The sequence below is a fragment of the Microtus oregoni genome, unplaced genomic scaffold (genome assembly GCF_018167655.1).
Source record: "Microtus oregoni isolate MIOR12 unplaced genomic scaffold, Mior012 000001F_ref0000356, whole genome shotgun sequence".
Classification (NCBI taxonomy): domain Eukaryota; kingdom Metazoa; phylum Chordata; class Mammalia; order Rodentia; family Cricetidae; genus Microtus; species Microtus oregoni.
The window spans coordinates 58,720,259-58,733,342 of NW_024543060.1; positions in this window are offsets into that span (position 1 = coordinate 58,720,259).

Here is a 13,084-nt window from a genome sequence, read left to right on the forward strand (position 1 = left end):
ATTAAGGAGTTGATTGAGACTCAGGACCCCTGACTATCAGAGTGTTCCTCCTCTAGTATGATAAGCTCTTCTACCAACCCGTGACTATGATGTGGCTTCCACTTTGTACCCAGCCCAAGGACTCGCTGTGAGAGCTGTCCACTGTTGTTGATGAGGCCCTGCTCCTCTTTCTTCATGTAATAGCATTGTAATAATGAGATACACGTAAACTAGCTCATACTCAGAATCCCAGCATTTGAAGGTAGAGGCAGGAGGATTATTGTAAGTTCAAGAGCAGCCTGGCCTCCATAGCAAATTCCAGGCAAACAAGTGCTACGGACTGACACCCTGCTTTAACCATCCCCAATGAATAAATACACAATAAGAAGTAAACGTGGAAGGGTTGTGTTGGATGCTGAGATTGTAGTAGTGGATGATGGATGAAGTCTGTGTACTCATGACGCCCCCGTGGTAGAGAGACCTCAGAGGCTGTGCTAATTTCAACAAGGCATATGTTTTTCACATCCATTGTAAATGTGTCTGGCTTTGTTATTTTATTTGGAGCAATAGGCTTATTGATCTTGTTTTGGCCATTTAATGTCTGAAGAATCATTACCTTTTACTATAAAGATGTCTGCTTTTAGATCTTTTTGTTGATTTTTTTTTTAGGTGGCTGTTTTCTAAAATGTTAACCAAGCGCGTGATTTAATGCCTAATACATTTCTCTCCTTCTTATTTGATTTACTAAAACTTAAATAAAGATCATCTGGTTAGGATATAAGTGTTTTAAAAATGAGATACCCCAATCAACACATATTTAAATGTAGTCAAAATTGTAAAGCTCAAGTCACTGAAAAATAGTTGGCCAAATTATGGTAGGATCCAAACAGCTGTTTGACAGCTTCTCAGAGTGGAGAGTGATTCCTTGATGAATGGTAATTAAAATCACAGCCCAAACCAGTGATTTAATAAGTATTTTGAACCTTAATTCAGAGCTTCTGTGCGTGCCACTTTCATCAGTAAGGTCTCCTGACAGTAGGGCTGGTAATGGAGCTGTGTGATTGATTTTCTCATGATTATTTCTTACATTCTACAATCTTCATTTTTCTTCTTGACAGAAAACGTTTCTTAGTCTATCTTTCTTTCATTTTTTTTTTTCCTGAGACGGGTTTCTCTGTAGTTTTGGAACCTTTCCTGGAACTAGATCTTGTAGACCAGGCTGGTTGAACTCACAGCAATCTGCCTGCCTCTGTCTCCTGAGTGCTAGGATTAAAGGAGTGCGCCACCACCGCCCGGTGTTTAGTCTAACTTTCTAAAGACAAATTGCAGGTAAAAGTTGAGTGGTGCTTGAACATTCGGTAATGTCTCTATTTCATGGACGACAACAGTTTGGTTGAATACAGATTTCAAAGCTTGTAGTTTGGGCAGAAGTGAAATGTCAGCAAACACAATGCGAGAACACTGGAAAGCATGTGCCTCAGTTGACTTTACAGCTTTTGTTCTGGGCCATCGCTGTGACGTTATGACTGAGCTAACCCACTTGACTTCTCCCGTTAGGAAGCTCTCTAGATTACCTGAGAGCCAGGTGAGTGAGCACAGCTGAACCCAGAAGAAAGCCAGGGCTCAGATCAGCCTACATTGGCAGCTTGTGCACAGAGACCCTAAACGTCTGTTATCACTTCACGATTCTGTTTGGGGGATCATACAAAACACACCTGTGACATTTGATATCCCTCACAACAGGTACGTTTCTTTACCCCTTGGAAGTTGCTGCTCCCCTGTCTTCTCTCCTCGGGGTTACTGATGAAAAACACAAAGAAAATGTGATCCTTCTTATTGTATTGCTAAAATGTTGCTATGGTTTAGATAGGGTTGGAATTTGTTCACCAAGATTTCACATCTTTGAGGTGTGGTCCTTACTGTTGGTGATGGAGCAGTGGTAGGATTCATAAGTGACCAGGCCTGTTAGGAGTCCTTAGGTCATTGAAATGAATTCACATAGGTTTTGTGGGGCTGCACGAGTCATTCTTGAGAGAAGATTGCTATTAGAAAAGTAAGCCTGGACCCTCCACTTCTTTTTGACTTTCTGTCTCTTGCTTGTTCATGTGTTAACACCACAGTGATGTCATCACCATGAGGTCCTCAGCACAGCAGAGCAAAAGGCAACAACATGTCCTCATATCTCCAAAACTATGAGCTACATAAACCTCTTTTTAAAACAAAGTCACTCATTTCAGCCCCAGTGGATATATCTACATCACAGCTCTGTGTCCGTGGCTCCGGGAACTTGGTGGATAAGGGGCTGGAAAGATTGTAAGAGTCAGAACACAAGGAAGTCTGCTGTGAAACAGTCCCTCATAGAAAAGGCTGCACAAAGAAGACCATAACAAAGGCAGTATAAACAACCATGCTGATGTGGAAGCAGGAAAATATCTTGGGGTCCCAGCTTTTGACAACAAACTATAGGCAAATAATGACTGCCGAGAGAGGGAGAGTTAACCTCTGTTCAGGGTAATCCCCTAATTGCTGTCCAATACACAGTGGTTATCTCTGAAACCATCTACACGTAAACAACAAACATGGACTCAGCAGGTTATATTTCTATATCTAGTAATATATACATACAGATTTATAACTAACAATAATAAATGGAAAAAAAGCCATCAGTGTCAGAGTGGGGAGGGATCTACTTGGAAAGAGTTGTAGAGCAGGGACTTGGGGGGAGTGTGGAGGGAGGAAAAGGAAAGTGGAAATGTTGTGACTATACTTATATTTTAATTTAAAATCTCAAAAAAGAGAGAAATTTCTATGTAATTCAGAAAAAAAGTAAAGATAGCACACTCTTGTCACTCCCAACACTTTCAGGTCATTGCAACTAAAGCCCCAACTATGAATACCTCGCTAGGATGGTGGCAAAGGGAACCACACTAAGGACTCAAAAAATAATGACAAGATGAGTACATAGAGAAGTAGAAATACACACACACACACACACACACACACACACGAATTAAGAAACAACAGAACAATTGAAAACCCATGTTTTCTGCGGATGACTGTGGTTGACATATCTTGGCAAGATTGATTTTAAGAAGCCGTGCACATCTATTAAAAACTGAAATTACTAAAATTCCTTGCTATTAACCTAGTGGAATAAGAAGTGATATCAATATCAAAGATTTGGAAGCAAGGGATACAAAGAAACTTTTAAGAATTGAGTCTCTTAAAGACATGATCTCCCGAGTAAATTGAGAGCAGGAGGACCGTGGGAAAGGATAGAAGGGGAGGGTAGAGGAAAGGAGGGGAGCAGAGAAAAACATAGAGCTCAATAAAATCAATAAAAAATTTAAAAAGAAGATAATAAGCAAAGGCTTAGGGTACAAAAAAAAAAAGAATTGAGCCTCTTGGCACTAGCAAGAAAGATCCATGGTTAAGAGAACTTGCTGCTCTAGCAGAGGACCAAAGTTCAATTGCCAACATACATAGAGTGGCTTATAACCATCTACAACTTCAGTCCCAGGGACCTGCACCTCCTGCAGACCTCTGGGGGCATGAGGTACAAATGCCATGTACTTCTATATACTTTGGCAAGAGTCATACAGGCCACACACCTTTATACACATGGGTAAAGCACTCATGTGCATAAAATAAAAATTAATCTTCAGAATAGTCTCTAAAATAGTAAAAACAAAATGCCCAAATGAGTTTAGGAAGGGCACTCTATCAAGTTAATTTCACAGAGGAATAAGAGGGTAAAAGAGCAAGGTGTTATTGTAAACCTGATGACAATGAAAGAATATGATTAGCAGGAAGAAGGCTTTTCCTGCTCATTTAAAACAGAAACTCAGTTCTAAGCAAGGACAAAGAAGCAATACTCCAAAGATTTTGTTTCATTTTCGTGTAGAAAAAAAATCATTGTGCTGAAAAACTGCAATTATAAGGTCTCCAAGTTAATGGACTATGCATTTTTTATTTTATTTTTAAAACATTTTTATTGTTTTTATTGAGCTATATATTTTCCCACACCCCTTCCTTCCTTCTTTCTTCCCCTCCACCCTCCCCTCCTGCCCGCCACACTCCCAATTCTCTGGAACAGTGGATTGTAGTCTGGTTATCTTTTGCTTTGCTTTATGTCTTTTATCCACTTATGAGTGAGTACATACCATGTTTGGAGAGATACATTGATTTAATGGTATAAGAAAAGTCATTAGGCATCTGCTTAATGCTATATTGTAATTGACTTCTAAACCTCACCCTCAAATCAAAGAAAAAGAGAGAAATTTACCCTTTAGCAAAATTTATTTCATTAGGAATGAGTATTTTATATATCATTTTTGTCTTGTTCTGACATTTACTGGTCCAGTATCTAGTGCTGTGGTTCTCAACCTTCCTAATGACATGGCCTTTAAAATACAGTTCCTCATGTTGTAATGAGCTCCAACCATAAAACCATTTTCATTGTTACTTCCTAACTGTAATTTTGCTACTGTTATGAATCATAATGTCAATATCTGTTATGCAGGATGCCCGATATGAGACCTTCAGAGGGGCTGTGACCCACAGGTTGAGAACCACTGGTCTGCAGGAAAGGAGGAAGACCAGAATGAGGTCAACTTTGAGTTGTCTTGACAAGATTCCCTTGCTCTCTCTTGGGGTGGAGACTCATAATTAAATCGTGTGCAGATTATCACTTCAGCACATCCTAATGCACACACGGCTTTAATAGAAAGAAGCCAAATAGCATAAAAGGTTAAATGCATGGCCTCAGCATCAGCCTCTTTATTGTAACTTCACTGGCAAGTGGATAACTCATTTTAATATGTCATTTTACTTTGATTTACTCTCTGAAAGAAACAGAAAGGTTTGATCCAGGCAAAAATGGAGTGGCACTTCAGGACTCTGCTTAGTTAAGCGTGCTCACAAATGAAGAAGTTGACTTGGATTTCGGTGTCGTTTTGCACTGTGCTTCCCTTGGAAAACTTGCTTAGAAGCCTGCTCCACTTGACACACTAGTTTTTTGTGGCATCCCAACTTGTATGTGTTACTAGTTTTTCACAGTGTATTTTTGTCTGGAATGAGCAGAACCTAAATTGAAGTATTAATATCTGTGAAATATTTTCACAAAAGTTATATGTTAACAAACGAGTGAGTGGTTGATCCGTATTCCCATGGCAAACCAGTATTTAAGTAAATACCTCCATTCCAAATCCCACTGGCACTCACAGCATTCCCACGAAACCTATTTTAAGTGCTATGTTCACATTTTGGCTTGGGTTACTGTACACGAGTCTCACATATGGATGTAATAAAATCCCTCAGGATAATTTCTTTGCTGATGTGGCCTAGGATGGTTATTTCTGAAAACTAGTACTTCAGATCTCAGTGTCCCATAGATACGTTCTCTATAAGATAGTTTTCACATTTTGTCAATGCTGAGGCTATAAAATGCTTGTATGTTTGCGGATATCTGACTTTGTGTTTCGTTCTCCCATGGTAGCAAATTAGTGTTCCTGTCTCGTTTTGCACCAGTGTGGGGGTCCTCACTTCTCTGTAGTCGGTAGGATGCTCTAGCCTTACATGTATTGGGTTGTCTCATCAGAATCTAGGACAGAACTGTTGCCCTTGCACAGAGCAATGCTCCAGGAGTTGATAAGGGAGGACTCAGTGAGAATCGTCTCAGCAAGAAGTATACCTTTGTCCTCAGATTCACCCTTATCCCCTAAACCTCTACCGTGATCGAAGGCTGCCTTTTCTTATTCTTTCTAAATATCTTTAAGTTAATGCGAATCCTTTCCTTTGTTCTGTTCTATAACCGTTTCCATAAGATCCCTAATTTTACTTCCTTCAAAATGGGAGTATAGTTTCTCTTGTTACGGTAGCGACTGGGTTCTACTGGGGCATCTATTTCTCTTGTTACAGTAGCGATTCAGTTCTACTGGGGCATCTATTTCTCTTGTTACAGTAGCGATTCAGTTCTGCTGGGGCATCTATTTTTCTTGTTACAGTAGTGATTCGGTTCTGCTGGGGCATCTATTCAGGGATATTCCCACTGGAGAGCTGTCATCTAATTATCTGGCTTAGCTCACTGTCATAAATTACGGCCACTCCCACTCAACCCCTGAGAAAAGGACAGACTTTTCTAAACCAAGAGGCTAACAAGAACTGGCTTCTGTGGCTGCTGAGGATAGCAGTTTTCTTTCAATCTAAGCATCTTTAATGAGGACTCAGAATATTTCTGTCCGGGCAGCTAACTAACATTTACTGCCCCTTTCTGATGTTAGTTCTTTCTGCGTATGATCAAATGTGCCAGCACTCTGATGAAGGACAGCGCTCTTATAATCTCAGACTGTTTTGAATAATTTTATTATGCATGCATACAAATTTCAAGTCGTTTTATAAATTAGTCGTTTGAGAATACTGTTTTAACATAGTCGTGAAAAGAACCCTTTGCTTGTTGAGTTAAATTTCTTTAAAATGAGGGGAACAAACCATACAGTTAATAGTGCTCTATTAAAATTGCTAAATATATTTTAACCTTACTTACAATTTTATAGACCTTTAAATTTCCAATCCATCTTTATTGCTTTAAAATGTAGTCTTAGACTTGTTTTCTTTTTTTAAAAAATTAAAGCTTTTTTTTCATAAGCAACATAATATGCTACTGATATTTGACTTTTCTTATATTTTCATAATTTAAATTCAATAAATGTTTTCTGATTTTCTCCTGGATGGTAAAATAAATGCTGGGACTTTCTTCCATTAGTGCAAAAACGTCCTGTCTCTGACCTCTGTTGCGTTCTCTTTAGTTATCATTTTGGTAGAGTAGAGCCTCTTCTCTTCATGACTGAAATGGTCAGGTCTTGAAAAAACAGTCCTGCCCTTATCTTTATTGGTTTTCCCACCCTACTTTCTCCCTGGCTGGAGCTGGAACGTGAACTGGTGCAGGTTTGATCGGATAATGGTGTTCAAATAGCATGTCCAACTTCCTGGAACTTATAGCGGTGATGGTGGGTGGGAAAATGATCTTTTTTTAAAAAAAAATTATTTATTTATTAAAGATTTCTGCCTCCTCCCCGCCACCGCCTCCCATTTCCCTCCCCTTCCCGTAGTCAACTCCCCCTCCCTCATCAGCCCTAAGAGCAGACCGGGTTCCCTGCCCTGTGGGGAGTCCAAGGACCTCCCACCTTTTTCCAGGTCTAGTAAGGTGAGCATCCAAACAGCCTAGGCTCCCACAAAGCCAGTACGTGTAGTAGGTTCAAAAACCCATTGCCAAAAAAACAAACAAACAAACAAACAAACAAAAAAACCCCATTGCCATTGTTCTTGAGTTCCCAGTAGTCCTCATTGTCCGCTATGTTCAGCGAGTCCGGTTTTATCCCACGCTTTTTCAGACCCAGGCCAGCTGGCCTTGGTGAGTTCCAGATAGAACATCCCCATTGTCTCAGTGTGTGGGTGCACCCCTCGGGGTCCTGAGTTCCTTGCTCGTGCTCTCTCTCCTTCTGCTCCTGATTTGGACCTTGTTGCATGCAAATGGATGGAAATAGAAAACACTATCCTGAGTGAGGTAAGCCAGACCCAAAAAGAGGAACATGGGATGTACTCACTCATAATTGGTTTCTAGCCATAAACAAAGGACATTGAGCCTATAATTCTTTTTTTTTTGTTTTTTTTTTTTTGTTTTTTTCGAGACAGGGTTTCTCTGTGGCTTTGGAGCCTGTCCTGGAACTAGCTCTGTAGACCGGGCTGGTCTCGAACTCACAGAGATCCGCCTGCCTCTGCCTCCCGAGTGCTGGGATTAAATGAGCCTATAATTCTTGATCCTAGAGAAGCTAAATAAGAAGGTGAACCCAAAGAAAAACATATAGTCATCCTCCTGGATATTAACCTTCATCAGGCGATGAAAGGAGACAGAGACAGAGTCCCACATGGGAAAATGATCTTTAAAGATCTGATTCAGTTAAGAATCTTGAGGTGAGGTGCTTATTCTGGGTGATCCAAGGATACCCTAAATGTACTGGAAGTTACCTTTGTAGAAGGGCTAACACAAAGCCTGGAATGAGACAGCCATGAGTAAGGAACGTCAAAAGCTCTTGGAAGGCAAGGGAAGCTGGCAAGGAGCCACAAGAGCCACAAGAAAGTTCAGCCTTTGGGGTGCACTTAATTTCAATCCAGAAATACTGACTTTGAGCTTAGGAGTCTTAAGATATGTAAAAGAAGAGATTCTGTGTCTTTAACCGTTAAATATATGGTTATTTGTTGCAGCAGCCAAAGGTGACTGATGCACTAGGGAAGCCATTTCATAGCAGGGGGCTACAGTAGCCCGGAAACGGTTAGAGGACTTGAATCACACACACCGTTGTCATTTGGTTTTGCCATTTTTCTAGAGCAATACACTTCAGATCTAAGGTCCTTGTTTACAAGAAGGGGGCCAGTAAAACTTTTCTGTATGATTACGGTAAATCCATGATCTAAAAATACTTAAAGAACTTCTCGGATTGTGTTCAGTGGCTCATAATTCTTAAATTGCAATCGCTAATACGTAAAAACTGCTAGCATTGAAACTGACTCATGTGCACGGAGCTTGGAACCCAGTTCTCGCGAGTGCCTAGCGGACAATGAGGACTACTGAGAACTCAAGAACAATGGCAATGGGTTTCTGATCCTACTGCACGTACTGGCTTTGTAGGAGCCTAGGCAGTTTGGATGCTCAACTTACTAGACCTGGATGGAGGTGGGGGATTCCTTGGACTTCCCACAGGGCAGGGAACCCTGATTGCTCTTCGGGCTGAGGGGGGGGCTTAATTGGGGGAGGGGGAGGGAAATGGGAGGCGGTGGCGGGGAAGAGACAGAAATCTTTAATAAATAAATAAATTAAAAAATAAAAAAAGTTCATCATAAATACCAAAAAAAAAAAAAAATAATAATGCCGGAAAGTAGAGCCACAGATAAATCAGACTAGCGACCGGAGGGCAGAGTGCATACATGTTGCTTGGCATTGTAACTATTTCTGCCTCTGGCGGTGTGTGTGTGTGTGTGTGTGCTTGTGTGTGTGTGGTTTGTAACTGATTGTTTAACTGAATCCGAATCGTTGTTAGCTAAGGTATGGGTTTAATGGGTGTTAATTAAGACAAAGCATGCTGTTTAAAAGGCAGTGCCACCGGATCAGAATATTGCATTGAGGATGAATAAAATGTTAGGTTTTCTTTTTGAACTAGAAGGAGATCAAGGGTAGCCTGAGGCCTGCTGGCAAAGGCAAGCATGCAAAGAAAGAGATCCTCACTCTTCAAAGTGCCACCTGGCTTAGCTGCCCTGCAAGGAGGATGGGGGGTCAGATGGGACGGGTGGTATCTGACCACTCTGCTCTCTTCTCAGGAAGTGTTCTCTCAGTATGTGCCTTTCTCAGCAATTTTGTGTGACCCTTCTGAAACTATACTGCACCTAAATCTGAATTCAGTTTCAATAATCTAAGTCAGCAAATAATATAACCACACACACACAGACACACACACACACAGACACACACACACAGACACACACACACACACACTACTCATAGGCATGCACATGTGCGCACACACACAAATTTGTCCAAATTCATTATTTTATAAACAAAGAATTATTTGCTTATTATACTCAATAGGTCAAAAATTTTTAAATTATTTACAATTCTTAATATATATGCCAAATGTACTCAACATTTTAGAACATCAGGAGGACTATCTCAAAGTTAATGTAACTTGAGACACACATTACCTACCACAGTATAGAAATGCCCTGAGTGACCATTTATTTACTCACTGAAATAATACAAATTATGATATATGTGCATTAAGTTTCTTAGCTACAGATGGAGAAACTAATGAAGCTCACCTATGGTGTATTGGTAGAAGTGATTGCAGTAAAGGGGGCCTTTTAAATGGCAAAGTTTCACAAACTCATATTCTATATTTTCAGAAATTAATTATCATATTAAACAAGAAATATAGCATTAAACATCTTGAAAATTATGTCATCATATAAGCCTAAATTAGAAGCATATAGAAACTATAGTAGCATTGAACCTCACCACTATGAGCAACTGGTAACTTAAACTATGTAAAAGAACCCAGTTGTTTTTTATTTTTTATTGATTTTATTGAGCTATGTATTTTTCTCTGCTCCCCTCCCTTCCTCTCCCCTCCCCTTCAACCCTCTCCCATGCTCCCAATTTACTCAGGGGATCTTGTCTTTTTCTACAGCCCATGTAGATTAGATCCATGTATGTCTTTCTTAGTGTTCTCATTGTTGTCTAGGTTCTCTGGGATTGTGATTTGTAGGCTGGTTTTCTTTGCTATATGTCTAAAAGCCACTTATGAGTGAGTACATACGATATTTGTCTTTCTAGGTGTGGGTTACCTCACTCAATATGATGTTTTCTAGACTCATCCATTTGCCTTGTAATCTCAAAATGTCATTATTTTTTTCTACTATGTAGTACTCCATTGTGTAAATGTACCACACTTTTCTTACCCACTCTTTGGCCGAGAGGCATTTCGGTTGTTTCCAGAAAGAACTCCAGTTTTACTTCACTTTGAAAAATTTGAAACCTAAGTATGTATAAGCCCAAACCAAAGGTTTCTAGCTGTTTTCAGTGGAAGAGGATCCGAAAGAGGGAGCTAACACACCGCAGGAAAGGGTGGTTGCGCCAGTCAAAGGAAGCTGCCCCTACCTTTTGGAAACCAGGAAGTTGCAGAGACCATGAGACGCTGCCCTTATGGATCTCTGCGTCCTCATCAAGTGTGTGATCTATGACATCCCTAGAAGGGGCTGCCCTTCGAGGTTCATGCCTGTGTACACTGCCCCAAAGGCAGCAATAGCCTTGGAGGGCATTTTGCCTCTTGTACCTCGTGGGTGTTTATCATTGGCATACTCTACAAGGAATCTCCTAGCAAGGCATTCTTGGGAATGAAATTGTTAAAAGTCTGCTGTCTGGAATAAAAGAGAGAATATAGATTAAGATAAAGAAAGCTATTGGTAGAAGCAAACAAATGACCCAACAAACAAAAACACCCCAGATGTCACCAAACTACTGGCATAGACAAATACTTGTAGTAGTTCTATGCAACTTTATGCCAAGACGAAGCCCTTCTACCAACCCTGATGCTGGTCCAGAAACCCCCTCCTCAGGATAGTACCTTTCTCCTTGGTAGAGATAACTACCACACTGCCTGGATGATGATTTCTAGCAATTCTTTCCACTTTTAACAACCTCTGTATAAATCATATTGTCACTTTTGACTCTGAGATAAATGAAATGACTTTATCTTTTGTATCTTATTTTTTGATGTGAACAGTTTGCTTTTTGATAGTCTCCCATGCATTCATTCAAAACTGCAGTTGATGCATTTCTTAGTTATGTAATGTTAATTCTAGAATATGTTATAATTCATTCACTTTCCTGTAAATGGTTTTTGAATGGCCATATTTTGGTGCAAAGCTAATGCTTCTATACATGCTCATGGATGACTGTTCTTCATACACATGCACACATACACACACTTCCATTCACACCCATCCACACATGCATGAATACACACCCACCACACATATGCACACACACATATGCTCACAAATCCTTGTACACCCCCAACATGCACAAACACACACCACATACACACGCATACACATTAATTCACGTGCACACCCCCAAGTACATCCACCCCCATGTAATGCATGAATGCACACACACACCACAAACACTCACACAAATGCACGCATACACACTCAACTATGCACCATCAAACTCTTTTTGAAGTAGTTGTACCAACTTATTTGCCAACAAGCAGAATAAGAGATTCCATTTATTCCATATTTTCAGAACCCCCCTCCCCCAAAGCAACAATTTAAGAATTTGGCCAATCATCTAGTAGTAGAATGTAACCCAATTATGGGTTTAATTTGCATTACCTGATTGCTAAGAATTAAAAGATGTGGAATAATGAGCCAAAGACCCCAGCTGATACTTCTGAAAAAGACATACAGATGTGAGGCAGGGCAATAGCACAAGCAAGCACATGCAAACGCACAATGAATAAACAAAATTGGCCAAAACAACCTGTCAGTGCACCAAAAGCACAGTAACTAAAGTCATACATTCCTAACCAATCACAACACTACAATAGTGACCGCTAGTTTCAAAAGGACCAACCAACCAAAAAAGTTCCTGCGGCAACTTAATTTCCTTAAACCCATAAAAATCCCTGTCCTTTTTACTTATTATTTATTTATTTATTTATTTTGGATCTTCCTTTTTACGATAAAGAGGTTCTGTATTGGAATCCCTTGGAGTCTGTGTCATTGCCTCTGCATCTTCTCACCCCCCCCACCCCCGCAGTGGTTAGTTGGAGACATCTTGATGAGAGAGCATCTGGCAGAGGCCTTGGAGAAGTGAGGGAAAGATGCAGCCATGTGGCTCGTGGGGAAAAGACATCAAAGCCATGGCCAAAGGGTGTAGACTTTGCTTTGTGTGGCTTAGAGGAACTTTGTTAGAACCCATTGGAATGAAAACAGAGGATCTGGTTGTACAGGAGAAAGCTCAGAGGCTTGCTCCATGTTTCTGTGTCATGACGTCTCTGGCTCGTCAGAATAGAAGGCCAGCTCAAGATCCGCCATTGCCAGGAGAGCAGCCTGTGCCTCAGGCAACCCTTGTGTTGCAACTCCTGGGGACACTGAGAGGCAGGACAAGTATTGATGTCCATGTCACCAGACAGAGGGGACCACTCAACATTTGATGAACTTGGCGGGATAAAATCCATGCCTCTGGCATTTGACCAGCTGATAATGATTAGTGATGTTCACTTCTCCCCGTTTCTTCTCTAAGGCTGCACTGTAGTCTTCAGATGGCAGCATAAGTGTGTCTTAGCCATCCTCACAGCTCAGCTCACACCCGACTCAGTCATTCAGCATCAGAGAGGAGTGTGTTCACATTTAATACTTATAAGCTGCCTTTCCCTTTCCACACCTGAGTTTGTATTAAACATGTTCCAGATTTCATAGTCACATCCCTGTGCCCCAAATTCTGAGACTTCTTTCCTTTCCTTCAACTCTCTAGCCTGATAAATCATTG